The 26978-nt window shown below is 40.3% G+C and overlaps 1 protein-coding gene across 4 annotated transcripts in view; it reads left to right on the top strand.

Moving 5' to 3' along the window:
- Positions 1–26978, top strand: part of FBXO34 (F-box protein 34) — an 81984-nt gene that overhangs the window by 31196 nt on the left and 23810 nt on the right. For 2 of the 4 annotated variants that reach the window (XM_006068144.4, XM_044924947.2), the window contains exon 2: positions 15051–15135. The exons of the other annotated variants lie outside the window; for them this stretch is intronic. The gene's annotated coding sequence lies outside the window, so the exon portion shown is untranslated. The remainder of the gene's footprint in view (positions 1–15050; positions 15136–26978) is intronic. 4 annotated transcript variants of the gene reach the window in all.

Here is a 26978-nt window from a genome sequence, read left to right as displayed (position 1 = left end):
CATATCATCTTTCTTTGATCCAAAGCAGTCATGTAATTGCAGAGCAAAAGCACAAAACAAAATACCCCAAACTGAAGCTTCCACAGATGTTAAAGGATTAGCAGAGTTCCTGTACTTCAAAGTACTGAGGATGAGATGTGGGGTTCAATTGAAATGAAATATTTATTAGTTTTCTATGTTCTGTTCAATTAAGCTGTTTTTTCTTTTGACCTTTAATAGGTTTCAAATACTGGGTCAGCCAAAAAGTTCATTTGGCTTTTTCTATAAGATGTTACAGAAGAACCCAAATGAACTTATTGGCCAGCCAACCCAGTACATAAAACAGATTGAAATTTTTATTTCCTTATTTTGTTTTAAAAATAATTTATTATTTATAATAAGTAATTTAGAAAAGATTTGCAGCATTATACTTGCTTTAGGCAGTTTTTTGGAATGCCCACAGATGTGAAATGTATCTTTGTTTTGCCTTTTGCGGTACTTTGGGTAAGTGCTAAACTTTTGCATCATTCTCATCAAGTTTACCAGATAAATTTCAAAGTATGGCCTCAGTCTTAATATACCAGCAAATCTGGAAAACTCAGCAGTGCCCACAGGACTGAAAAAGGTCAGTTTTTATTCCAATCCCAAAGAAAGGTAATGCCAAAGAATGTTCAAACTACTGAACAGTTGCACTCATTTCACATGCAAGCAAGGTAATGCTCAAAATCCTTCAAGCTAGGCTTAATAGTACGTGAACTGAGAACTTCCAGATGTACCAGCTGGATTTAGGAAAGGCAGAGGAACCAGAGATCAAATTGCCGATCCTTGTTGACTCATAGAAAAAGCAAGGAAATTCCAGAAAAACATCTACTTGTGCTTCATTGACTATGCTGAAGCCTTTGTGTGGATCAAAACAAACTGGAAAACTCTTTTTTTTTGTTGTTTTTTTTTTGTTTGTTTGTTTTTGTTTTTGTTTTGAAAATTCTTAAAGAGATGGGAATACCAGACCACCTTACCTGTCTTCTGAGAAACCTGTATGCAGGACAAGAAGCAACAGTTAGAACCGGACATGGAACAACGGGACCAGTCCAGGACTAGAAAAGGAGTACGTCAAGGCTGTATATTGTCATCCTCCTTTTTTAACTTATATACAGAATGCATCATGTGAAATGCCAGGCTGGATGACTCACAAGCTGGAATCAAGATTGCAGGGAGAAATATCAACAACCTCAGATACGCAGAGGACACCACCCTTATGGCAGAAAGCTACGAAGAACTAAAGAGCCTGTTGATGAAAGGGAAAGAGGAGAGTGAAAAAGTTGACTTAAAGCTCAACATTCAAAGATCATGGCATCTGGTCCCATCACTTCATGGCAAATAGATGGGGAAACAGTGGAAAGAGTTAGAAACTTTATTTTCTTGGCCTCCAAAGTCACTGCAGATGGTGACCGCAACCATGAAATTAAAAGATGCTTGCTCCTTGGAAGAAAAGCTATGACAAACCTAGACAGCGTATTAAAAAGTAGAAACATCACTTTGCTGACAAAGGTCCGTCTAGTCAAAGCTATGGTTTTTGCAGTAGTCATGTGTGGATGTGAGAGTTGGACCAGAAAGAAGGCTGAGCACCAAAGAATTGATGCTTTTGAACTGTGGTGTTGGAGAAGACTCTTGAGAGTGCCTTGGACTGCAGGGAGATTCATCCAGTCCATCCTAAAGGAAATCAGTCCTGAATATTCATTGGAAGGACTGATGCTGAAGCTGAAGCTCCAGTACTTTGGGCACCTGATGCAAAGAGCTAACTCAACGGAAAAATCCCTGATGCTGGGAAAGATCGAGGGCAGGAAGAGAAGAGGGCGACAGAGGATGAGGTGGTTGGATTTCATCACCGATTCAATGGACATCAGTTTGAGCAAAGTCTGGGAGATAGTGAAGGACAGGGAAGGCTGGCGTGCTGCAGTCCATGGGGTCTCAAAGAATTGGACATGACTTAGCGACTCAGCAACAGCAAGCAGCCTTAATGATAAATGATTTTGCCCAAAGTCACTGTAAATAGCCTATAATTTATGTGGTCAACCTATTTTTTATTTTTATTTATTTTCTTTATTGACCATGCAGTGTGGCATGTGGAATCTTAGTTTCCTGACCTGAACCACTGGAAATCTCCAACATATTTTTAATTGATTTATTTTTGGCCGTGCTGGATCTTCTTTCCTGCGTGAAATTTCCTCTAGTTGCAGTGAGCGGGGCTCCTGGCTAGTTGCAGTGCATAGTCATTGAGGTGACTTCTCTCGTGGAGCACAGGCTGTAGGGCACTGGGCTTCAGTACTTGGGGTTCCTGGCCTCTAGCAGGCTCAGTAGTTGTGCGTGGGCTCAGTTGCTTTGCAGCGTGTGGGATCCTCCTCAATCAGAGGTTGAATTTGCGTCTCCAGCATTGACAGATGGACTCCCCACCACTGAGCCACCAGGGAGGCACCTCTAGCCTATTTTTATTTTAATCATTTTTCTAGGTTTGGAGCTCTGTGTAAACCTGGTTTTCAAAATGAATATTTTAAAAAGATTTATTAAAATTTTGAATTTTATGTACCTTGGAATTTTTGGCAGAAATTTTCATAAATGGTTCCTTTTCTTAGAGCAAAATAGGGCAGTAGATACTATACCTTCTGAGAAGCTGCCCAGGAAGAGCTTAAACTCTTGTGGGGTTCTATTAAAAACAGCATATCTGAGAAGACACTCTTCTTTCCGTTTGGTTTGAGCAATAGATTTCCGTTGTACTAGCTGTTGACCTAACGTATAAGTTCTAATTAATGCATTAAAATTATATCTAAAAACATCTTTCATAAATACGAATCTTAAATGCAAGCTATTAAATTGTTGTATAAAAGTTTTCACTGAATCAGTTTGGTAGTGAAATTTCTCCTAAGACTTGAATTTTGTCCCTCATGTTTCTGTTTTACTACTAATAGTACTATGTCTGTGTATAAGGTTATGTTCATGTAATTATAGTTCTATCATTGTTTAAGCTCTTTCTTTGTTCCTTTTCTGATTTTTGCCTTGAAGCCAGTTAACAGAGCATTAACTAACGTAATTAATTTAGACTGAATTCAATTGATTAAAATATTGACATGCCACAGTGATGAAGAAAGTGCATTTTAAATCTGTGTGGTCTAGTAGTAAAGAATAACTAGTTTTATCAAATAAACTTTACATTCTTGCTGAAAGGCCTACGTAAATGTTTTCATGTATATAATACATAGTCCTCCTCTTCCTAGTTGTTTAAAAAGCAATTCGTTTATTCTCTGAAAGTAAGCCATACAATTATGCGATTACTGAACTTCCAGAAACAATTGCTTAGGGATTTCCCTGGTGGTCCAGTGGTTAAGAACCTGCCTACCAATGTAGGGGACGAGGGTTTGATCCCTGGTCAGGGAACCAAGTTCCCACGTGCCACGAGACAACTAAGTCCATGTGCAGAAACTGCTGAGCCTGTGTACCACAACTAGAGAAGCCTGACTAAAACAATTGCTTAATGTTTTAAACTTCATTATAATTAGGAAAACAGAGCCAGGAAACCCAGTGGGAGAATAATTTGTTTCCTGAGGAATAGAGCAGTAGAATAACTGCAACAAACAAAGCATTAGGTTTTACTGTTACTTGTTGTCTTCGTTCAGTTTTCACTTTCATTGCTGCTAAGTCGCTTCAGTCGTGTCCGACTCTGTGCGACCCCATAGACGGTAGCCCACCAGGCTTCCCCGTCCCTGGGATTCTCCAGGCAAGAACAGTGAAGTGCGTTTCCATTTCTTTCTCCAGTGCATGAAAGTGAAAAGTGAAAGTGAAGTCACTCAGTCGTGTCCGACTCTTGACCCCATGGACTGCAGCCCACCAGGCTCCTCCGTCCATGGGATTTTCCAGGCAAGAGTACTGGAGTGGGGTGCCATTGCCTTCTCTTCACTTTCATTAAATGTTTATAAAACACCTGATTTTCTTTAGAGTTATTAGTGTCTATATTTAAAGGTTTCCACATATATATATATATATGTATATAAAGTTTTTGGCTGTTCTGGGTCTTTGTTGGTACGCAGGCTTTTTCTCTAGTTGTGATGAGTGGGGCTACTCTGTAGTTGCGGTGTATGGGCTGCTCAGTGCGGTGGCTTCTCTTGTTGCAGAGCACAGGCTCTAGTCACACTGGCTTCATTAGTTGGGGCAAGTGGACTCAATAGTTGCAATCCCGGGACTCTAGAGCACAGGCTCAGTAGTTGTGGTGCATGGGCTTAGTTGCTTCATGGCATGTAGAATCTTCCCAGATCAGAGTTCAAACCCATATCTTCTGCATTGACAGGCAGATTCTTTACCACTGAGCCACCAGGGAAACCCCTGTGCTTATATTTTAAGTTTATATATTATACAAGGAAATAATAAGCATCTTTGTGCTTAAAAACAGGCTGTGTTTAGGTCTTAGTAAATGAAATCTTTCTTGACTAGTGCTTTTCAAATAGTAAAAATTTTTTTGTGTGCAAAGAAGGAAGGGAATTTAGCATCGGCATTAGGATCATTTTTTCCCATATCCTATTAGCTAATTCCAAGGTTGTTTAATATGGTATCCACCCATTTCATTTGGCTGCAACCTTTGCTTTTATGAAAGTAAGACTGATTGTTCTGAATTGCTCTGTGTATGTGCTTTGGCACAGCATGAAGGTACCCTTAATAACATTGCCATTGTCTTTAAAACAGCTTGCAGTTATGACTACAAATAAGAGGGTGTGACAGGAGGGCATGACAGATAATGATTCTTTTTTCCATCCTTAGTTTAACAAATCTACTTTAGACTATGATCCTTTTGTGTTCGCAGGACTACCTACTGTATTTTCTGTATATTGTTCCTAGTCAACTAAAATGTCTGCATATAACTTTGACGTGTCTACAGTCAGCCACTGAATTCTTTTGTGGAGGCAGGCAGGACAGAATATGTGGGGAGAACTTGAGTAGCCTTGCCCTTATTGGCATTTTTACCCCCACTTGCATACTTAAATATGTGCTTAAATTATTTTGTGTGACTATTGTCTTCCAAATGTTTGTTTGCTTTTGTCTGGTTTAGAAGTTTGGGGATAGTGTTTAGTTTTAATTCCCTTCCTTTTTCAATGCACAGTAATACTGTCTTTAATATGTAATTAATTTTTTTTGACAAGGAGTTTCAATGGGAAAAAAATTGCTGGCTATTTGATGCTGCACTGAAGTAAGGATATTACTTGTATTATGCTGCTGCTGCTACTGCTAAGTCACTTCAGTCGTGTCCGACTCTATGCGACCCCATAGACGGCCTCCTACCAGGCTCCTCTGTCTCTGAGATTCTCCAGGCAAGAACACTGGAGTGGGTTGCCATTTCCTTCTCCAGTGCATGAAAGTGAAAAGTGAAAGTGAAGTCGCTCAGTCGTATTCCGACTCTTAGCGACCTCATGGACTGCAGCCCACCAGGCTATTCCGTCCATGGGATTTTCCAGGCAAGAGTACTGGAGTGGGGTGCCATTGCCTTCTCCGTACTTGTACTATACTTTATCCTATTTTAAATAATCTTATCAAGTAATGTGGAAGAGAAAGTGAATATCCATAATGCAGAAATCAGAAACGTTTCCTTACTGTGTTATGAGGTTATCTTTGAATCTTATATTCTTCATGGACTGACATTTAATTATGGTAGTCTTATATGTATGGTTGTTAGCATTTATTCTTACTACTAATTGAGAATTGGAGGATAAGATAAAAACAAGTATTTCGCATAGCATTACAGGCACATAGCTTGTAATAGTCTTACTCCAAAGCCAGTACTTTTCATTCTAAACATATTTTCTGCTTGAAGTGTCTTAGTTTTAGGGTCAGTTTGTCCTTTGGGCGATCCATTTGATAGCATATTTAATGTAGTAAATAAATTAGAATTTGAGGATATTTAAGGTATACTAAGGAATAAGAGATGGGAATACCAGACCACCTGACCGGCCTCTTGAGAAACCTATATGCAGGTCAGGAAGCAACAGTTAGAACTGGACATGGAACAACAGAGTGGTTCCAAATAGGAAAAGGAGTACGTCAAGGCTGTATATTGTCACCCTGCTTATTTAACTTCTATGCAGAGTACATCATGAGAAACGCTGGGCTGGAAGAAGCACGAGCTGGAATCAAGATTGCCGGGAGAAATATCAATAACCTCAGTTAGGCAGATGACACCACCCTTATGGCAGAAAGTGAAGAGGACCTAAAAAGCCTCTTGATGAAAGTGAAAGAGGAGAGTGAAAAAGTTGGCTTAAAGCTCAACATACAGAAAACGAAGATCATGGCATCTGGTCCCATCACTTCATGGGAAACAGATGGGGAAACAGTGGAAACTGTCAGACTTTATTTTTTGGAGCTCCAAAATCACTGCAGATGGTGACTGCAGCCATGAAATTGAAAGACGCTTACTCCTTGGAAGGAAAGTTATGACCAACCTAGATAGCGTATTCAAAAGCAGAGACATTACTTTGCCAGCAAAGGTCCGTCTAGTCAAGGCTATGGTTTTTTCCAGTAGTCATGTATGGATGTGAGGACTTGGACTGTGAAGAAGGCTGAGCGCCAAAAAATTGATGCTTTTGAGCTGTGGTGTTGGAGAAGACTCTTGAGAGTCCCTACGTCCCTTGGACTGCAAGGAGATCGAACCAGTCCATCCATCCTAAAGGAGATCAGTCCTGGGTGTTCACTGGAAGGACTGATGCTAAAGCTGAAACTCCAGTACTTTGGCCACCTCATGCGAAGAGTTGACTCATTGGAAAAGACTCTGATGCTGGGAGGGATTGGGGGCAGGAGGAGAAGGGGACGACAGAGGATGAGATGGCTGGATGGCATCACCGACTCGATGGACATGAGTTTGGGTGAACTCCGGGAGTTGGTGATGGACAGGGAGGCCTGGCGTGATTCATGGGGTCGCAAAGTGTCGGACATGACTGAGCGATTGAACTGAACTGAAGGAATAAGAATAATTTGCCTTTGATTTCTCATGGAATTAATTGATAATTAGCCTTACCCTTAAAGGTACTGCTGTAGTATTTCAACATGGATTATTAAATTTGGTTTTCACATTAAAGTTCCTCCAAAGTTGGATTATTATTTTTATTTTACAGACGATGTAACTGAGGTGCAAGTTTGAAGCAAGTTCTAAGTAGGCCTAGATGTGAGATTCAGGTTTTCAGAAGAAAACAGTGGTTTACTTTTAAATAGAACTCAGTGATTTGGAATGAATGTACTTCAGGCAATCAGTGTCATCAGTTCCTCCTTAATTCTCTTACCTTTAAAATGAAGAGGTTGAACCAAGTAATCTCTAAATACCTCTTTAAATGCTCCAGATGAGTATACTTTAAAAGCTTCAAGGATCTGTGAGCTTGAATGAGAAAAATGTTAGTTACTTGTTTTCACTAATCTCTGACTGAAATGTACCTACAAACCACAGCAAGTTAGCAATCCCTGTGACTGTCATTAATTGACATCATATTTTTATATCACATTGTAGTTGTTATAGATACCTTGAAAATATCATTTATGTTGGTCATAATTTGGAAATTATGGTAGTTATTAGACTTGTTAGCACTTGTTATAACAAGTGTTAAAAACAAGTGTAAAAAATGTATTGAATATTATATGAATTTTAAATAGTTTGATAACCATATAATAGATTTTCTCAGTATATGTATTTTTGCTTTAAAAAATATTCCAGTTATAGTCTTAGCATACTGCCAAAGGAGTTTATACCACAGAATCGTTACATACCCCTGAGTTACATGTTCTCTGCCTTCACTGCAAAATGGCCCATGTTGATTTTGGTTTTGAAAGAGCTTTTGGACATTGCTTTTTTTAGGGGGTTGTGTATGGATGGGGGAATCATCTCTGCATTGCTCTTTGACGTTTCCAGAATAATGAACTCTGCTTATGTAACTTTCCACAAATACTAAGTAAGCTAGATAGAAGCAGAATGATGATGATGAAAGTAAATTCATGATCATCTCTAGTTTGTATATCTTTTTTGGAAGAATTAGGTTTCTAAGTAGTTGTTCCATTTGAAGGATATAGGAAAAGACCTCTTACGTTAGGTTATCTGCTGTTGATTTTCCAAGCCAGGAGCACTAGCTTGCCAAGAACAGAAGTTACCCACACAACACATGTACTGCACAAAATATTTCTGAAACAGGAGATCAGTTGGAAGGCAGTATTACCTTAAAAACATAAGGGCATTTGCTGCTGAGTTTTTGTGTTGAGTGTGGGTTGTGATTTTTTTCCCCCTTTTTTCTTTTGTGCTTGCTTGACTCTTAGTAATTTACATATTAATAGGTTATGAGGAAGGTATGGTAAATTCTTCATATTAGTCAGAATTAGGATTACACAAAACTCAATAGCTTAAATGGAACACAAAGACTGCTTGAGTTCTGTCCTGTGGTGAGTCTGTTATTCCGTTTGTAATACATTTATCTTTAGATTGGATAGGGTGGGATTTGCATTCCCGAAGTTACAACTAGTTTCCAGATTCTTATCAGTCAGTATTAGGAGTGACTGTTTTTAATAGTGATAATGAGGCAGCTATTCCCAGGAGGAGATTTAGTCACTGGCAGAATTATCAGAACCCTGAAATATTTTGGGAAAACCTAGGGTGGAAAAAACAAGCTGTTTCAAAAACAAAACATGACGGAAAAAGCTGCTTTGGAGGGGAAGATTAGATGGGGATGGATAAAGGTGGCAAGAAACCAAATGAACTTTACTAAGGCTGTAAGCTACCTAGAAGCCGGAAGAGATTAGTATTATTTACCTAAAGCACTCTAGTGTGAACATGAAGTTTTGAGTGGTCTAAGATTAAGTTGGTTGACAGCCACTCATCTGAAAGTATGTTTTTTGTGTGTACTGGCAAAGTTTAATTTGACTTTGACAAAGAGATTCTTCTGGCAGCAACTTGTTTTTGTTGACAGTTTGAGAAAATTTGGGTTGTTTTTTTTTTTAATGTCAAAGACATATTTTACTGGCTTTAGAGGTATGTGTGTGAGGAGTGTTCATAATCCTACAGGCCGCATTACCATGCTACGGTTTACTAATTAATAGGACAAAATAGTCTTTGCCATGATTAGGCAAAACAGAGATGAGAAATGTAAATTAACTATGACTTCAGGTATATCTGTCCCACCTCAATTTTAAGTGCAAAAGGAATCTTTTTTGATTAGGATTTCTTCACAGCCACTTGCCTACCAATATTTTGTTGCTGTTCAGTCGCTCAGTTGTGTCCGACTCTCTGCGACCCCATGAACTACAGAATGCCAGGCTTCCCTGTCCTTCACCACCTCTCGGAGCTTGCTCAAACTCATGTGCATTGAGTCGGTGATGCCAACCAATCATCTCGTCCTCTGTCGTCCCCTTCTGCTAACATAACATCAGTCAGTTCAGTTCATTTCAGTCGCTCAGTTGTATCCGACTCTTTTCGACCCTATGAATTGCAGCACGCCAGGCCTCCCTGTCCATCACCAACTCCTGGAGTTCACTGAGACTCACTTCCATCAAGTCGGTGATGCCATCCAGCCATCTCATCCTCTGTCGTCCCCTTCTCCTCCTGCCCCCAATCCCTCCCAGCATCAGAGTCTTTTCCAATGAGTCAACTCTTCGCATGAGGTGGCCAAAGTACTGGAATTTCAGCTTTAGCATCAGTCCTTCCAGTGAACACCCAGGACTGATCTCCTTTAGGATGGATGGACTGGTTCGATCTTGCAGTCCAAGGGACGTAGGGACTCTCAAGAGTCTTCTCCAACACCACAGCTCAAAAGCATCAATTTTTTGGCGCTCAGCCTTCTTCACAGTCCTCACATCCATACATGACTACTGGAAAAAACCATAGCCTTGACTAGACGGACCTTTGCTGGCAAAGTAATGTCTCTGCTTTTGAATATGCTATCTAGGTTGGTCATAACTTTCCTTCCAAGGAGTAAGCGTCTTTCAATTTCATGGCTGCAGTCACCATCTGCAGTGATTTTGGAGCTCCAAAAAATAAAGTCTGACAGTTTCCACTGTTTCCCCATCTGTTTCCCATGAAGTGATGGGACCAGATGCCATGATCTTCGTTTTCTGTATGTTGAGCTTTAAGCCAACTTTTTCACTCTCCTCTTTCACTTTCATCAAGAGGCTTTTTAGGTCCTCTTCACTTTCTGCCATAAGGGTGGTGTCATCTGCCTAACTGAGGTTATTGATATTTCTCCCGGCAATCTTGATTCCAGCTCGTGCTTCTTCCAGCCCAGCGTTTCTCATGATGTACTCTGCATAGAAGTTAAATAAGCAGGGTGACAATATACAGCCTTGACGTACTCCTTTTCCTATTTGGAACCACTCTGTTGTTCCATGTCCAGTTCTAACTGTTGCTTCCTGACCTGCATATAGGTTTCTCAAGAGGCCGGTCAGGTGGTCTGGTATTCCCATCTCTTGAAGAATTTTCCACAGTTTATTGTGATCCACACAAAGGCTTTGCCATAATCAATAAAGCAGAAATAGATGTTTTTCTGGAACTCTCTTGCTTTTTCCATGATCCAGCGGATGTTGGCGATTTGATCTCTGGTTCCTCTGCCTTTTCTAAAACCAGCTTGAACATCAGGAAGTTCACGGTTCACGTATTGCTGAAGCCTGGCTTGGAGAATTTTGAGCATTACTTGACTAGCATGTGAGATGAGTGCAATTGTGCGGTAGTCTGAGCATTCTTTGGCATTGCCTTTCTTTGGGATTGGAATGAAAACTGACCTTTTCCAGTCCTGTGGCCACTGCTGAGTTTTCCAAATTTGCTGACATATTGAGTGCAGCACTCATAACAAGCTCATAACATAACATAGCAAGCTGTAAAACCTTGTTTCGTTTTCCTAAAATCCAGAAGTGATTCTATACCAAATCCAAACAAATCAAATCACTCTTAAAGGAATAAGTGAAAACGTGTAGCTGCTTTGCCTGGAGCATATCTGTCTGCAGATTGTCTCAGTTCTCTGTGGTAAGCAGATTCCTCCTTAAATGTCCTGTGCTGACCATGACTACCCTCATCTGGAGGTGCACAAGAGGATGTGACAGCATTCACTTATCTGAACTGTGTTTTGTAAACTGATTGTATAATAACTTTACTAGCTAGTTAAGGTCAACCTGACAGCTCTATAAAGAAAGATTAAAAATAAATACTAAATGCTATCAGTTGTATTTAATATGTTGTGTATTGTAATTTGGACTTCCCTGGTGGCTCAGATGGTAAAGCGCCTGTCTACAATGCGGGAGACCTGGGTTCAATCCCTGGGTCAGGAAGATCCCCTGGAGAAGGAAATGGCAATCCACTCCAGTACTATTGCCTGGAAAATCCCATGGACAGAGGAGCCTGGTAGGCTACAGTCCATGGGGTGCAAAGAGTTGGACACGACTGAGTGACTTCACTTTTTGTAATTTATATGTACTGAAATCTTTTAGTGTCTAGGGTAATAAAGATATGAAAAAAATTGAATTTGTTGCCCCTTAAATGCTCATTCTCGAGTTTGTTGTGTTTTTTATTTGAATTTCTTACAGGGTTAAGTTTAGTCTTTTTGTCGTGTTTTGACAGAATTGTAGGCTTGCAGAGGGAAACCCTTTGTGCGATAGGAAGTCATTTGGTATAAATTGCTGTGGTAACTCTGTGAAGGACAACTGCTACCTTTTCCTGAGTTGGGCCAGGTTGGGTATCATATGATATAGGAATATCCCAAAATAATAATTGGAGTTGCAGATGACTTAGAATATCAGACAGTAGGAAGATGATTAACTTTTTATTATATGAGTAATCAATTGTAGAAAAATGGGAAATACAACAAATGAAAGGAGAACAGTTTCTTATTGGGAAAACTTGTAATCTGAAAAAAAAGAATCATGAACTAAATCAAGCTGAACTTGGTGCTAGTTTTTCTCATGTTTTTGTTTTGTATTTTTTCTATCAGTGTGTTAAATGCATAGTTTAATGATTCAATAGCTCTATAAGACTTGTTTTGAAAAGCAGCAGTTCTCCCACTTGATCCCCCAATTCTTCCCTAGAGGCAAACGCTTTAATTTCTTATAGCTGATTCTTACCTCTGTGTTCTTGGAGGGGAGTAAAAATTCTTTTTCCTACTGTCCTCCTGGGTTCTGTAGCTAGGATCCTGTAAATGGACTGACAAGAGACATACAAACAAAGGAAAAGCATACACATTTATTTATTGATAATATAGATTTTGTGTGATGAGTCTTCATAAGGAAATGAAAACCTGAAGAAGTGGTTAGGCCTGAGCACTTTTTTTTTTTTTTTAATGTGTATATGTAGTTATTTGGAGAAGGCAATGGCACCCCACTCCAGTGTTCTTGCCTGGAGAATCCCAAGGACGGGGGAGCCTGGTGGGCTTCCGTCTATGGGGTCGCACAGAGTTGGACACGACTGAAGCGACTTAGCAGCAGTAGATGCAGCATGTAGTTATTTGTGGACTTCCCTGGTAGTTCAGACAATAAAGAACCTGCCTGCAATGCGGGAGACCCAGGTTTGAGCCCTAGGTCTGGCAGATTCCCTGGACAAGGAAATGATAACTCACTCCAGTATTCTTGTCTGGAGAATTCCATGGATATAGGAGCCTGGCGGGCTACAGTCTGTGGGGTTGCAAAGAGTAGGACTGAGCGACTAACACACACGTGTATGTATGTATTTAGTTATGGCTGCACTGGGTCTCCATTGCCATGCATGGACTTTGTCTTATTACAGTGAGTGGGGCTTCTCTCTAGTTGTGGTACATCGTCTTCTCATTGCAGTGGCTTCTCTTGTAAAGTCATGCGAGTTCTAGAGCGTGGGCTCATTAGTTGTGGCACAGGGGCCTTGTTGCCCCTTGGCATGTGGGATCTTCCCAGAACAGGGATCAACCCTTGTCCCCCACATTGGCAGGTGTGTTCTTAGCCACTGGACTCCCAGGGAAATCCAGGCCTGAGCATTTTGATACTGAGTTTGAAAGAGTAGGAAGTCATGGAAGAATGTGATAGGACAAAATAATATGAACTAAGGTTAATAAATGGGAAGCTTAACAAGGCCAGTTACTTTGAATTTCTCTTTGTTCATCTTCAGAAATAAGGATCCTCCCTTCCTCCAGATATAGGGAAAGCCTTTCTCACACGAGGGTCTTAGGACCTGCTTCAGAGTCCAAAGAGGTCAGTTAGTCCTTCCTGCACCTGTCATTTCTCAAATTTCTTCAGCTTAAAATAATCACTATGCCAAGGCACTGTATTTTGGGATAGTAAGTTCTGAACCTTGTCATTCTTAATAGCATTCTTGTATTCTGATTTCTTGATTTCTCAGCTTCCGGTATTATCTTTATTTCCCATTATGGCAGATGAAGATATAGTTCTTTTTCCACATCTCCAGGTACCTTTTTTCTTTTCCCATCTTGGTATAGGTGTTCATAACTGCTTAGATCAGTGTTCAGTGTTTACACAGTGAAGAGTGAATGTGCTATTCACAGTTAAGCCATTTAACAAGCTGTGAACACTTTTACTTTTCTATACAATTTTGGTTTTCTGTGAAATTTCTGTTTTTCTTTGTTGTTGCTTACTTTTATATTAATGCCTTTTACAGTTCAGATTGCAACTTGCCCAAATTTCCTTTCAGGAAATCCCAACACTTAAGGTGTTCTATTAGCTTCTCAAATTCCTGAATATATGGTCCCATATTGACTGGTTGCCCATTGATTTTATGTGTACCTCTTATTTGGGTCTTCCCTTCACCAGCATCTTAGGGTTACTCTTTTCCTCTTTGTGTTGAGTTCTAGTTTTTTAGATCTCATATCTTCTTGTGTCTTACTTTGTCAGAACGTATTCTCCAATAGCTGCCTGAGAAAGGGAAGGTTTGATTTTTAATCAGCTTGGAGACTTTGAATGACTGAACCCATCTTATTCTGTCCTTACTTTTAATTGATAGTTTGGCTGGGTATAGAATTCTAGCTTGTAAATTTTCAAGGCATGACTTAATTGTTTTATAGTTTCCTCCAAGTTTACTGCATTGTTCTTGAAGCCAAAGTCATTAAGTTCTTAATTATTTATGTGATCAGTTCTTTTGTTTCTCAGTGTTTAAAATTGCACAATAATATACCTTAGTGTGAGTTTGGTTTCATCCATTGTGCTGAGCATTTGATGAATCCTTTCTATCATGAAACTGTTTTGTTGATGTGTGTTAGTTGCTCAGTTGTGTCTGACTCTTTGTGACTCCCATGGACTGAAGCCTGCCAGGTGCTTCTGTCCATGAAATTCTCCAGGCAAGAATACTGGAGTGGGTTGCTATTCCCTTCTCCAGGAGATCTTCGTGACCCAGGGATTGAACCTAGGTCTCCTGCATCACAGACACATTCTTGATGACTTATCCCTTTTTTCTTTTTATCTCCTTTTGAACTCTTATTATTCAGATATTGGACCTCCTGGACTCATGTTCCAGAATTCTTATGCTATTCTATTGAGTTTTTCATTTCAGCTCTTACAGTTTAAATTAGCAAGGAAGCATGCTTGTGATCACTTTCTGATTCTCTTTGTTGTCCTTTTTTTTTTTTTAACATACTGTTCTTGCTTCATGTTTATATTATTTTGTGCTATATTTCTGAAAATATTAATGGTGTCTTTCTCTCCAGAATTTTCTTTTGCCTGTATAGTCTCTGTCAGGACTAGCTACATAATTTGCAGAGCTGAGTACAGAGTGAAAATGTGGGGCCCCTTGTTTAACGTTATTAAAGAATTATAAGACAGCAACAGCAGAGCATCAAACCTAATGTGGAGCTCTTCAAAGTGCAGAGTGCTGTATGACTGCCCAGGTCTCTCATCTTTCTTTTCCTATTTCCATTTCTATTTTTTATACTAGAATGTCTAATGCTTGGCTGTTTCCTGATATTTAAGAGTTGGATCCTAAGAAGCTGACTGGAAGCTCTGAATGTGCAAGTAGGACTTACCAATTGTGAGCTTTGAAGTAGGATGATCTGGCTGGTCAAATATAGTTTGAGAACTTGTCAATATTTTTATATTTTTCCTTGTAGACTAATCGCTGGGCAAATTCCCCAGAGATGTCTCTTCTAATCACTGCCTGGAAGTGAAGGCCTGGCTGTCAGTCTTTTGAGAAAGGTATTGACAAAGGGGTCTGGGGTTAGTGGGTAGTACTAGCACATCAGAGACAGTTGTTTTCAGGAACTTTGTGAGTGAGTTGCTACATACAACAATTATTAAAGATTATACAGACTTATTAAATGTTCTATTAAAATTAATAAATATAAAAGCTCACCACTCTCTGTTTATTGTATTACATTTTTAATTGTGGATGCTCTTGAGAGTATGTACATCTGTCTATAGAGTGGGAATACCATGTTGTCACAGGCATCTCTTCTGAATTCTGCATTCAGTGACATTGGTTGCTTGAAGCAGCTGTGGTAAGCAGCAAATATTACAAATAACTACCCTTGTTTCCCCCGCTTCCTCTGCTCACCAGACCCCTGCCAGTTGTTAGACGTTTGTTTATCAACACACTGGGGACTGGAATCTAGTACATGTGTTAGTTTAAACTGTCTTCACCTTACCTAGTGGTCTCCAGTCCATGTAAACCTCTGTTTATTTATAAACCTCCTTAGATTACCTTCAGTGTTGCATGGGTGAAGGAAAGGCATTTATCTGCCTGCCTGAGAGAGTGGAAGGGTACCTGAGAATTGCATTTCAGAAAGATTTTCTGTTAATTCTTCCCATTTATCCCCACTGAGCCTTTTGGAGGCCTATTTCTTGATGCTTACCTTAGGGTTCAGTTTTCTTGGGTCTTTGGGTCCTTTACCTCTTAACCATTTATTTTCCAGCTTTCAAAAATTTGTGGCTGTAATTTTCAGTTCTCTTCATCTCTGTGGGTTTTTATTAAAATAAAAGAAAGAAAAGGAATCCCTTGGTGTTCTGGGAAGGATCAGTGAATAGCTATGTTAGTCCATCATCTTTACCCAGAAGTCTGGCGTCTAATTCTTGGGGGAAAAAAAAGATTAGGTAAAAGTAGACTCAACAATTTAAGGGAGTTTTCAGTAGGCTTAGTCAGCCTCCTGATTTGCAGGTCATGCATAAATGCAGTCAGGAAAAGATTCTACTGATTCTAGAATATTTTTCATTTCCAAAAAGAAGGAACCATCTGTAAGTAGATGTTGTTAGCTTTTCATATGGATGTGTGGGACGTACAGAAATACAGGGCAGTTTTAGGTCATATAGTTTGGTATTACAGAGAATTGGAACCATAGTACCTAATTGTCCTAGATTCTGTAGCCATTCTAGTTTCCCATCAAGTGGCTGGATCTGGCGACCTGGTCACCTCATCTGCTCTGTGGCAAACGTCTATTGCTCCCTCATGCAGTGAGTCTTCCAATTTTATGACTTTGTCTCCACTCGTAACTTCTGCTCAAATTCAGTGCCCTCATCTCCCCATTAGATTTGATGTGTTTGGGTTGGCTAGACTCTCATTGCTGTTAATTTTACACCAGGCCACCTCATGGTCCCCTAGTTTTCCTTTGTCTGTTTACTGATGGTTACCTTTTGGGTAAGGCAAGAGTTGAAAGGTGTTCGGATACCAGTGTAGCAACTAAAGTGAAAGAAATTGTTTGTAATCTCTCAGAAGGGAGTTGTGGGCCTCTCAGACACTTTCTCTTGGATTCAAGGAATGCAGCTATTTACATATATTAAAAATTTGTTGTGGCTCAGGGCAGTGACAGTTGTGGCTAAAAGGAACAGATATCTGACGGGATGTAAAAGGAATAAATATTTGACGCTCTGCATGTGAAATTAGATTAGATGTCTAGGCGAACCTTCTTTTTCAAAGCTGTGAAGATGGTTATAGCAATATCCAGTTGTTAAAAATTTCTATTGAAAGGGCTCTGGTTAGTGCTGCTTATTGCCCCCTTTTTCAGTCTTCAGTTTTTCCTCCTTCCCTCCTCATCTTTTGTGTTTTTAACTAGAGGATTTCCCCCCTCTGTTTATGAGATAGAGGCCAATCACTTTGTATGTGCTGTGGACTGGGGTTTTTTGTTGTTGTTGTTATTTGTTGTTCAGTCACCAGGTCTCACTCTGCGACCCCACGAGCTGCAGCATACCAAGCTTCTGTGTCCTTCACTGTCTCCATGAATTGGTTCAGACTCATGTCCATCCAGTCAGTAATGCCACTCAACCGTCTCATCCTCTGTTGTCCCCGTCTCCTCTTGGCAAAGGAGTTTTTGTATTTTAAAATCCGTTGTAATTTCTGGTGATCTCTCTGAGAAGAAATGCTGCTCTTTCTCAGGATGGCTTGGGGATTAGGCCAGGTTTTTTCCATATAATTATATGTTCTTTACAGAGAGTCTGAGGCTTCTCTGATGGTTCAGTGTTAAAGACTCTGCCCATGCAGGAGACTCACATTCTATCCCTGGATTGGAAAGATCCCTGGGAGAAGGAAATGGCAACACAGTCTGGTATTCTTGCCTGAAAAATCCCATAGACAGAGGAGCCTGGCAGGCTACAGTCCAAAGAGTTGCAAAGAGTTGGACACAATTGAGTATGTACCACCAAGAGTCTGAAAAGAATTTTTTCTGGGGTTTGAACTTTATTCTTACTAAAAAGTCTTTCACAAGTATAATTTAAATCATCTTGAGGGACTTCCCTTGTCCAGTGGTTAAGAAGCCACCTTCTAATGCAGGGGATGCAGGTTCAATTCCTGGTTCAGAAACTAAGATTCCACATGTAGCGGAGCAGCTAAGACCACGTGACGCAGGTAGAAAAGCCCGAGCAGTGCAGTGAGGACCCGGCGTGGCCAAAATAAGACAATAAATAAAAATGAAGCTAAGGTAAAAACCATCTTGACTAACATATTTAAACAGGCGTCTTATGTGACGACAATAAAATACTGTGAAAGTGGAACTGCCTTGGGGTATCTAGGTCTTAACTGTCATGCTTGCCATAATCACTTCCTCAGAAACTGATGTGCATTTTGCTTGGCATTTCCCACAGCATGCATTTGAGATAGGAATTATAAAAATGGGGGACCTTGTTGGCATGGTTTGGGGAGAATTGTGGTAGCATTATGGTACCTTTAAGAAAAGCTGGTTCAGGCAGTTGACTTTGTCAAGGTGATGGTGATTGCCTGCTTAACCAGCAGCCTCGGAGGAGTTTGTTTCCTCAGCCCCACATGATTAAGCAGTTAGCTCTCAGGTAGTGGTGTAATTTGGAGCTGCTGCCGCACCTCTCATGTTTTTGACATCAGATCAGATCAGATCAGTCGCTCAGTCGTGTCCGACTCTTTGCCACCCCATGAATTGCAGCACTCCAGGCCTCCCTGTCCATCACCAACTCCCAGAGTTCACTCAGACTCACGTCCATCGAGTCAGTGATGCCATCCAGCCATCTCATCCTCTGTCGTCCCCTTCTCCTCCTACCCCCAATCCCTCCCAGCATCAGAGTCTTTTCCAGTGAGTCAACTCTTCGCATGAGGTGGCCAAAGTACTGGAGTTTCAGCTTTAGCCTCATTCCTTCCAAAGAAATCCCAGGGCTGATCTCCTTCAGAATGGACTGGTTGGATCTACTTGCAGTCCAAGGGACTCTCAAGAGTCTTCTCCAACACCACAGTTCAAAAGCATCAATTCTTCGACTCTAAGCCTTCTTCACAGTCCAACTCTCACATCCATACATGACCACAGGAAAAACCATAGCCTCGACTAGACGAACCTTTGTTGGCAAAGTAATGTCTCTGCTTTTGAATATGCTATCTAGGTTGGTCATAACTTTCCTTCCAAGGAGTAAGCGTCTTTTAATTTCATGGCTGCAGTCACCATCTGCAGTGATTTTGGAGCCCAGAAAAATAAAGTCTGACACTGTTTCCACTGTTTTCCCATCTATTTGCCATGAAGTGATGGGACCGGATGCCATGATCTTCGTTTTCTGAATGTTGAGCTTTAAGCCAACTTTTTCACTCTCCACTTTCACTTTCATCAAGAGGCTTTTGAGTTCCTCTTCACTTGCTGCCATAAGGGTGGTGTCATCTGCATATCTGAGGTTATTGATATTTCTCCCAGCAATCTTGATTCCAGCTTGTGTTTCTTCCAGTCCAGCATTTCTCATGATGTACTCTGCATATAAGTTAAATAAACAGGGTGACAATATACAGCCTTGATGAATTCCTTTTCCTATTTGGAACCACTCTGTTGTTCCATGTCCAGTTCTAACTGTTGCTTCCAGACCTGCATACAAATTTCTCAAGAGGCAGATCAGGTGGTCTGGTATTCCCATCTCTTTCAGAATTTTCCACAGTTTATTGTGATCCACACAGTCAAAGGTTTTGACATTCCCTAAGCTAAATGGTGGGACTTTTCCAGTGGCTCAGCAATAAAGAAGCTGTCAGTGCAGGAGATGCTGGTTCCATCCCTGAGTTGGGAAGATTCCCTGGAGGAGGAAAAGGCTATCCACTCCAATATTCTCACGTGAAAAATCCCGTGGACAGAAGAGCCTGGCGGGCTACAGTCCAAAGGGCCACAGAGCGACTGAGCATGCAAGATAAATGGTAGGATTAATTGTTTGTCAGTTATCAGAAAGGGTTTTGTTTTTTTTGTGCCTCCCTTCATTTGGTGGACACTTTTTAAAAATGTATTTTAAGATGAGAAAGTTTAAAACATTTTTTATGCATAGTCATGGTCTTTTGTTAAAACTGGCTTGCTGTTGCAATAGCAGATGGGTATGATAAAATGGGAACATGTCAACTGTAAAAAGAAACCAATGCAGATTAAATCACAATTAAAAATATCTCTAATATGAGTCACTAAAATGTTTTTCCTTTGGGTTAACTCTTAATATTGTGTCCTTTTTTTTTAAGTCATCTTTTGACAAAACCAAGGAATGGAAAAAAAAAAAAAAAGATACAGAGAAAATGACCAGGGGTGGCTTTGAAATTTCTTTATTCAAAGATTTTTAGAACATGGACTTTATCAAGTCAGAGAATCTTGAAAACAACACAGTTACTTGTAAGAACAGGCTGATACGGGCTTTTTGCTTTTTTGAGTTGTCAAAAATGGATTATATTATCAGGAATATCTGATCCTCTTATAATATAAGGAGTATCAGAAGAATATTATCCACAGATGCCTTTCAAATGGTGCCTTACATCCCTTATACCAGTGCCCAAAGTATAATATACCTAGCATACTTGATCTTTTGCTGAGACAACTTGCAACATTTCTAACTGGTCCCAATGCTTAGCTCAGTGCTGAGCCCCAATAGGTGTTCAGCATTTGTTGAATAGAGAAATGAATCATTACATGTCATATTTCCAAACTGGTGCTTTTCATAGCCATTCTTTGTAAAGCTGCTCCAGGGATTTGTCAGAAAAACTAATCTAACCATGTTATACTTCCCTTTAAAAAAAAATCTTCAGTGGCCCTCATCTACTTAAAGTTTTGCCTTTCAGACTTTCCTCTAAAATTATTTTGCCATTATAAAATTAGCATTCTGTGGTCAGAAATTCAAACAACATTGAAAATAGATGTGAAAAAAATATATGTCCCTAACTCACCTTCAAAACATCCAGTTTGCTGGGCATTATATACCTTTCTATCTATTTTGCAGACTATCGTATTTTCATTTCTGTTTTACACCATTATGCTAAAATATTGTGCTAAAGTAGTGACACTTCATCCCTCCCCCACTGGCCCCGGTGAACTATTTAATGTCATGGAAATTAACCTTTTGTATATATTGCACAAAATTAACCTTTTGTGTGTATGTCCTCCCAGTCTTTTGCTTGTCTTTAACTTTATGGTGTCTTTGCCCCAAGTAGATACTTAAAATTTGTATTTAGTCAGGTATTTCAGTGTTTTGTGTTTTTTGCTTCAGTTCAGTTCAGTCGCTCAGTCGTGTCCAACTCTTTGCAACCCCATGAAGCACAGCACACCAGGCCTCCCTGTCCATCACAAACTCCCGGAGTTCACTCAGAATCATGTCCATCGAGTCAGTGATGCCATCCAGCCATCTCATCCTCTGTCATCCCCTTCTCCTCCTGCCCCCAATCCCTCCCAGCATCAGAGTCTTTTCCAATGAGTCAACTCTTCACATGAGGTGGCCAAAGTACTGGAGTTTCAGCTTCAGCATCATTCCTTCCAAAGAAATCCCAGGGCTGATCTCCTTCAGAATGGACTGGTTGGATCTCCTTGCAGTCCAAGGGACTCGCAAGAGTCTTCTCCAATACCACAGTTCAAAAGCATCAATTCTTCGGCGCTCAGCCTTCTTCACAGTCCAACTCTCACATCCATACATGACCACAGGAAAAACCATAGCCTTGACTAGACGGACCTTTGTTGGCAAAGTAATGTCTCTGCCTTTCAATATGCTATCTAGGTTGGTCATAATTTTCCTTCCAAGGAGTAAGCATCTTTTAATTTCATGGCTGCAGTCACCATCTGCAGTGATTTTGGAGCCCCCAAAAATAAAGTCTGACACCGTTAAGGGGTTACTTCCCACTAAGACTTTAAAATCATTTCTCATAACTGACAGTATTAAATTTTGCAGTTTATTCAGTCTGGCACTTTTATGTTTTTATGGTGTAGTAGGCATCTACCGTTTTACTCAGATATTTGGTTTTCTCAGTTTATTCAGACATTCTGCTTTTCCACTCACTGTGCATCTAATCATTTAGATTGCTGTTTTCTTGAACTCCTTACATGTTTCTGCTCTGCTTCCATACTGTTTTGGTTACTATAGTCTTAGCATAATTTTTTAAGAGTTTTATGTTTTTCCCACCTCAGATCTTATTCTTTTCCATCTACTTTTAAAATGTAGAAAAGAATCACATACCATAAGATTCACCTTTTTAAACAAATAATTTTTATTTTGGCCTTATCATGTGGCATGCAGAATCTTAGTTCTCCAACCAGGAATGGAACCTGCACTCCCTTGAGTGGAAGCAGAGATTCTTAACCACTGGCCCACCAAGGAAGTCCCAGGCTTTTCTTTACTGTGGTGAGTGGGGACTACTCTTGAGTTGTGGTGCGCTGGCTTCTCATTGCAGCAGCTCCTCTTGCTATGGAGCACAGGCTCTGGGGGGTGTGGGCTCAGTGGCTGCGGCATACAGGCTCTGTAGTGGCTGCACGTGGGCTCAGTAGTTGCAGCTCCCAGGCTCTGGGGCACAGGCTCAACAGTTGTGCACAGGCTTAGTTGGGGCTCCCCTGGTGGCTCAGATGGTAAAGAATCTGCCTGCAATGCAGGAGACCTGGGTTTGACCCCTGAATCAGGAAGATCCCCTGGAGGAGGGCATGGCAGCCCACTCTAATGTTCTTGCCTAGAGAATCCCATGGACAGAGGAACCTGGTGGGCTATAAGTTCATAGGCTCGCAAAGAGTCAAGACATGGCTGAAGCAATTTGGCACTCCCACACACACAGGCTCTGCGGCTTGTGGGATCTTTCCAGATCAGGGATTGAACCCGTGTCAATTATTAAATAATAATCCATTTTTTCTTTATATTATGATTTATCTGTTCATCCACTGGTGGAAATCTGGGTTGTTTTCCCCTTTGGCTATTCAAGTGTAGTGCTGCTATAAACTTGTGCACAGGATTTTTTTAAGTACCTCTTTTGGGTACATACTTAGGAGTTGGAATGCTGGGTCATGTGGTAATTCTTTTTAAAATGTTTTTTTTTGTTTTTAATTTTGATCTTTTATATACTAAGTTTTTGTACTATTAAACCAAATAGTTTTTAATTTGATTCTTTAATTTGAAAGCCCCGTAACATGTAGTGTGCAAATAATTACAGATTTTCTTTCAATGTTTCAATCTTTTTTTTTTGGTAATATGATGGCTGGCATCTTCATTCTTGATTCTGAGAGGGAGTATTTTTAATGTTTTGCTAGTGTGTATGCTATTTTCTGTAAATTTCTGGTAGAATCCTTTTATTAAGATAAACTTTTACTCTACCTCTAGTTTGCTAAGAACTTTTTTTTAGAATCAGGAATAGGTGCTGGAATATTCTTTTCTTTTAAGAATTTATTAAGATGTGGCATCTCTCCTTTAAACTGTTAATGTTTTGGAAGATTGGGCTTGGTACTATAATACTGGTGCTTTGGTTGATTCTTGGTTACTTCAGTGGATTTTTCTTCCCATTTAGACCAGTCTGAAAACCAATCTGAGAACCTCTGTTCTGGACATTTCTATAGTGCCAAGTTCAGTGATGGTGTAGAGCTGTGCATGTTGACATACACTCTAGCATGCTGTAAGGATTGAAGGCAGGAGGCGAAGGGGGCAACAGAGGAAAAGATGGTTGGATGGCATCATCAACTCAACAGACATGAGTTTGAGCAAACTCCAGGAGATAGTGCAGGACAGGGAAGCCTGTCATGCTGCAGTCTGTGGGGTCGCAAAGAGTCGGACACGACTTAGCGACAGCAACAACAGACGTTTACTTTCTTCAGTCCTCTTAGTCCCTTCATTTTTTCCTGTAAATTAAGCAATTTAAAATCTTGTTATTCAGAGTTAAGAAGCATACTCCTTTACATGTTTATAAATATACTCCATAACTGCCTCTGCTGGTCCTCCTACCTCATTCCTGATTAAAAAAACAAAGCTATAGAATGCTTTGAATTTTCATTTGGAAATTATATCTGTTTCTAGGGCTCTCATCACCCTAGTAACAAGGAGCCAACTCCATTACTTTTCAAAAGGACCTAAAAACAATCCAAATACCTCTTCATAGGTGAGACTGCAGGCCGGCTCAAGGTGTGTCTAAACATTCTCAGCGTGCACAAAATACAACTGAGGTAGTTTGCAAAGGAAAAGAAGTAAAATCTAAAATCTGGAGTTGAGAGGCTCCATCACATTACGAAGACTTCCAAACAAATCTTGGTGGGCTCTACTTGCTGCCTGAGGATGATCAAGTAGCTTCCTATTAATAAGGCTCATTAATATGATTACCATATTCCACCCTCTAAGTCCACATTGAAGATGACTGGTAGAGAAGTTCTAGGGGACTAGAGAATCAAAGAAGGTGAAGGTTAGAAGTGATATTTACTTATTTCCTTGATGCACCACATAGCATGGAGGATCTTAGTTCCTTGACTAGGGATCAGATTTGCTACCCCTTTAGTGGGAGCTGAGTCTTAACCACTCGGCCACCAGGGTTAATCACGAAAAAGTAATTTTTAGATTTGGGCCAAATTGTGTAGGTGGGGGCCACAGGTAATCTTTGGTATAAACATGTTGTGGTTAGATTTTGAAGTGCCTTGTCTTAGATCTTTCTATGGGACAACGTTGTTTGGGGCCTGTGTCTTTAGAGATTTTCCTTAACAGTTGGTTTAAAGCTAAGATCTGAGAAGAAGGTTGGTGGGAAGAAAAAAAGATAGATCATGATTTGAGATTTGTCACCTGAAACATCTACCCTGATTTTATCTAATCTTTTAGCTTATGAGTAGAATTAAAGAGCTTAGGAAAATCAAAGTATAATTCATTTTAGACTAGCCAAATAATTTTCTGTATGGATAATGATGAACCCCCCAAAAGCATAAGTTTAATTGTTATATCAGGAAAAAAGGAAAGTTTGAGATGCGTATTAGATATCCAGGTAGAGATTTCAAATAGTCAGTTTACAAATCTGAAAGGTTGGGGGCTAGCCACTGCGCAGTGTGTTGGTTAATTTATTAACCGTTAACCCCTGGGGGTGTGGGGAGCCTAGACTGTTAGTTCCCAAACTGTTTGAGGAGCCCTGAGGCATCATAGCTAACTTGGGCAGAATATTTCAAATTTCCAGGAAAAGAGTACAGATGGTGCATCTGTTTTTTAAAAGTTTTAAAAAAGATGTTTGAGTTCTGTCCGTGTGTGTGTGCCCTATGCTGCTGGCATCAACCGAGAGCAGTTTTTGTATGCACCTATTGTTTCTTGGAGAAGGAAATGGCAACCCACTCCAGTATTCTTGCTTAGAGAATCCTGTGGACAGAGGAGCCTGGTGGGCTGCCCATCTATGGGGTCGCACAGAGTCGGACACGACTGAAGCGACTTACCATGCATGCATGCATTGGAGAAGGAAATGGCAACCCACTCCAGTATTCTCACCTGGAGAATCCCAGGGACAGAGGAGCCTTTAGGGCTGCCATCTATGGGGTTGCACAGAATCGAACATGACTCAAGCGACTTAGCAGCAGCAGCAGCTATTGTTTCTTACAGAAGAAATCCTACATAAGCAAACATGAAATTTATATCTTACTCAAATCATTCCCCAGTGTATCAGTATACCATAAAGCAGAACTGATTGTATTTAGAAGTTCCTGGAGAATGGGGTAGAGCATCTACCCTGAAAGACAGAAAACCACTGCCTGGAAGGCCAGGAAAGGACTGGTGGAGAATTGGACAAAATGTCTTTAAAAAGCAATTTATTTCTAAAATTCTTGCATAATTTGCATTCTTTCTCCAATTATATTATCCCATTCTTAAACCTTAAAAATGATTCAAATTAATTCCATGGAATAATAACATTTGTGGCAAGAATGAATGGTTAAGTACACTCTTCTCTTTCAAGTGAGTATATTCTTCAACTTTGAGGTATGATGATTCAGAAAATTAGGGAGAGTTGAGAACTCTTGGATGCCATCAGACATCTTTAGAAGAACCATAATCTAGCAAATGAGCACTTAGATTTAGAACTGTCAGTGGAATTAGTTGAAACTCAGAAGAGTAGGAACACCTATAAGTTAAAATCCATTTAGGTAATCGGGTGAAGAAAGTATGTAATAAGTGGAAGTTGATTAGGCCTTAAGGAGGAGCATAAAAACAAAATTTTAAGCCATGTTTATTCTGCCTTTAGGAGAGAGAATGGTGGGGGATGAGGCTGAATCTTCCTATATTGAATGAGTTCTTGGGAGGGAGAAATACTGACTATTGCTTAATCAGCTTAAACTGAATTCTTCCTTAGATTCTTGTTTCTTCACTTTTTCATACATAACTCAAACCTCCTGGTTTAATACTAGAAAGGGGACAGTATAAATGGAGGACTCAGGTATTCCAGTTTCTGAAATCTTATGCCTGAATAGGGCTTCCCTGGTGGCTCAGAGGTTAAAGCGTTTGCCTGAAATGTGGGAGACCCGGATTTGATCCCTGGGTCAGGTAGATGCCCTGGAGAAGGAAATGGCAACCCACTCCAGTATTCTTGCCTGGAGAATCCCATGGAGGGAGAATCCCATGGAGGGAGGAGCCTGGTAGGCTACAGTCCATGGGGTCGCAAAGAGTCGGACACGACTGAGCGACTTCACTTTTTTTATGCCTGAATATATCATTAGTGCAAGATGCATATACCTCTCGCTTCCATTTCCCTCCATATTTACCTTTATGTATCATATGTGTTTTATTCATGTTGCCCACCTAGAACCCAGGTTTGATGAGAATGAGGATTTTTGTACTTGCCCTGTGTTATACCTGCAACTTTTGGAAGATTTCCTGGTACAAGCTCAATATATGCTCAGTAATAGTGAATTATTGAAAGATCTGTTCTGTAACTTAGCTTTCAAACTGTAAGATTTGAATAGAAGGAGAAATAATTATCCTTTAAAAAATGATTGTATTTCTTTTTGGCTGTGCTGGGTCTTTGTTGCTTTGCACGGGCTTTCTCTAATTGTGGCCAGTGGGGCTTCTCTTCCTTGAGGTGCGTGGGCTGCTTATGGCGGTGGCTTCTTCTGGTGCAGGGCACAGGCTGTAGGGTGCTCCAGCTTCAGTCGTTTCAGCTCCTGGGCTCTAGAGCGAGTCTTTGTCATTGTGGCACATGGGCTTAGTTGCTCCTTGGCACGGGAATCTTCCCGGATCAGGGATCAAACCTGTGTCCCCTGCATTGGTAGGTGGATTCTTATCCACTGGGTTACCAGGGAAGCCCAGAAATAATTGAACATTCAAATTAGAGACTGGAAATGGTTCTGTACTTGTGAAATGGAAGAAAATTCACCAAAGGTGAATTTTTTAGG

This window comes from Bubalus bubalis, chromosome 11, assembly GCF_019923935.1.
Source record: "Bubalus bubalis isolate 160015118507 breed Murrah chromosome 11, NDDB_SH_1, whole genome shotgun sequence".
NCBI lineage: Eukaryota > Metazoa > Chordata > Mammalia > Artiodactyla > Bovidae > Bubalus > Bubalus bubalis.
This window is presented reverse-complemented; position numbering and strand designations above follow the sequence as displayed.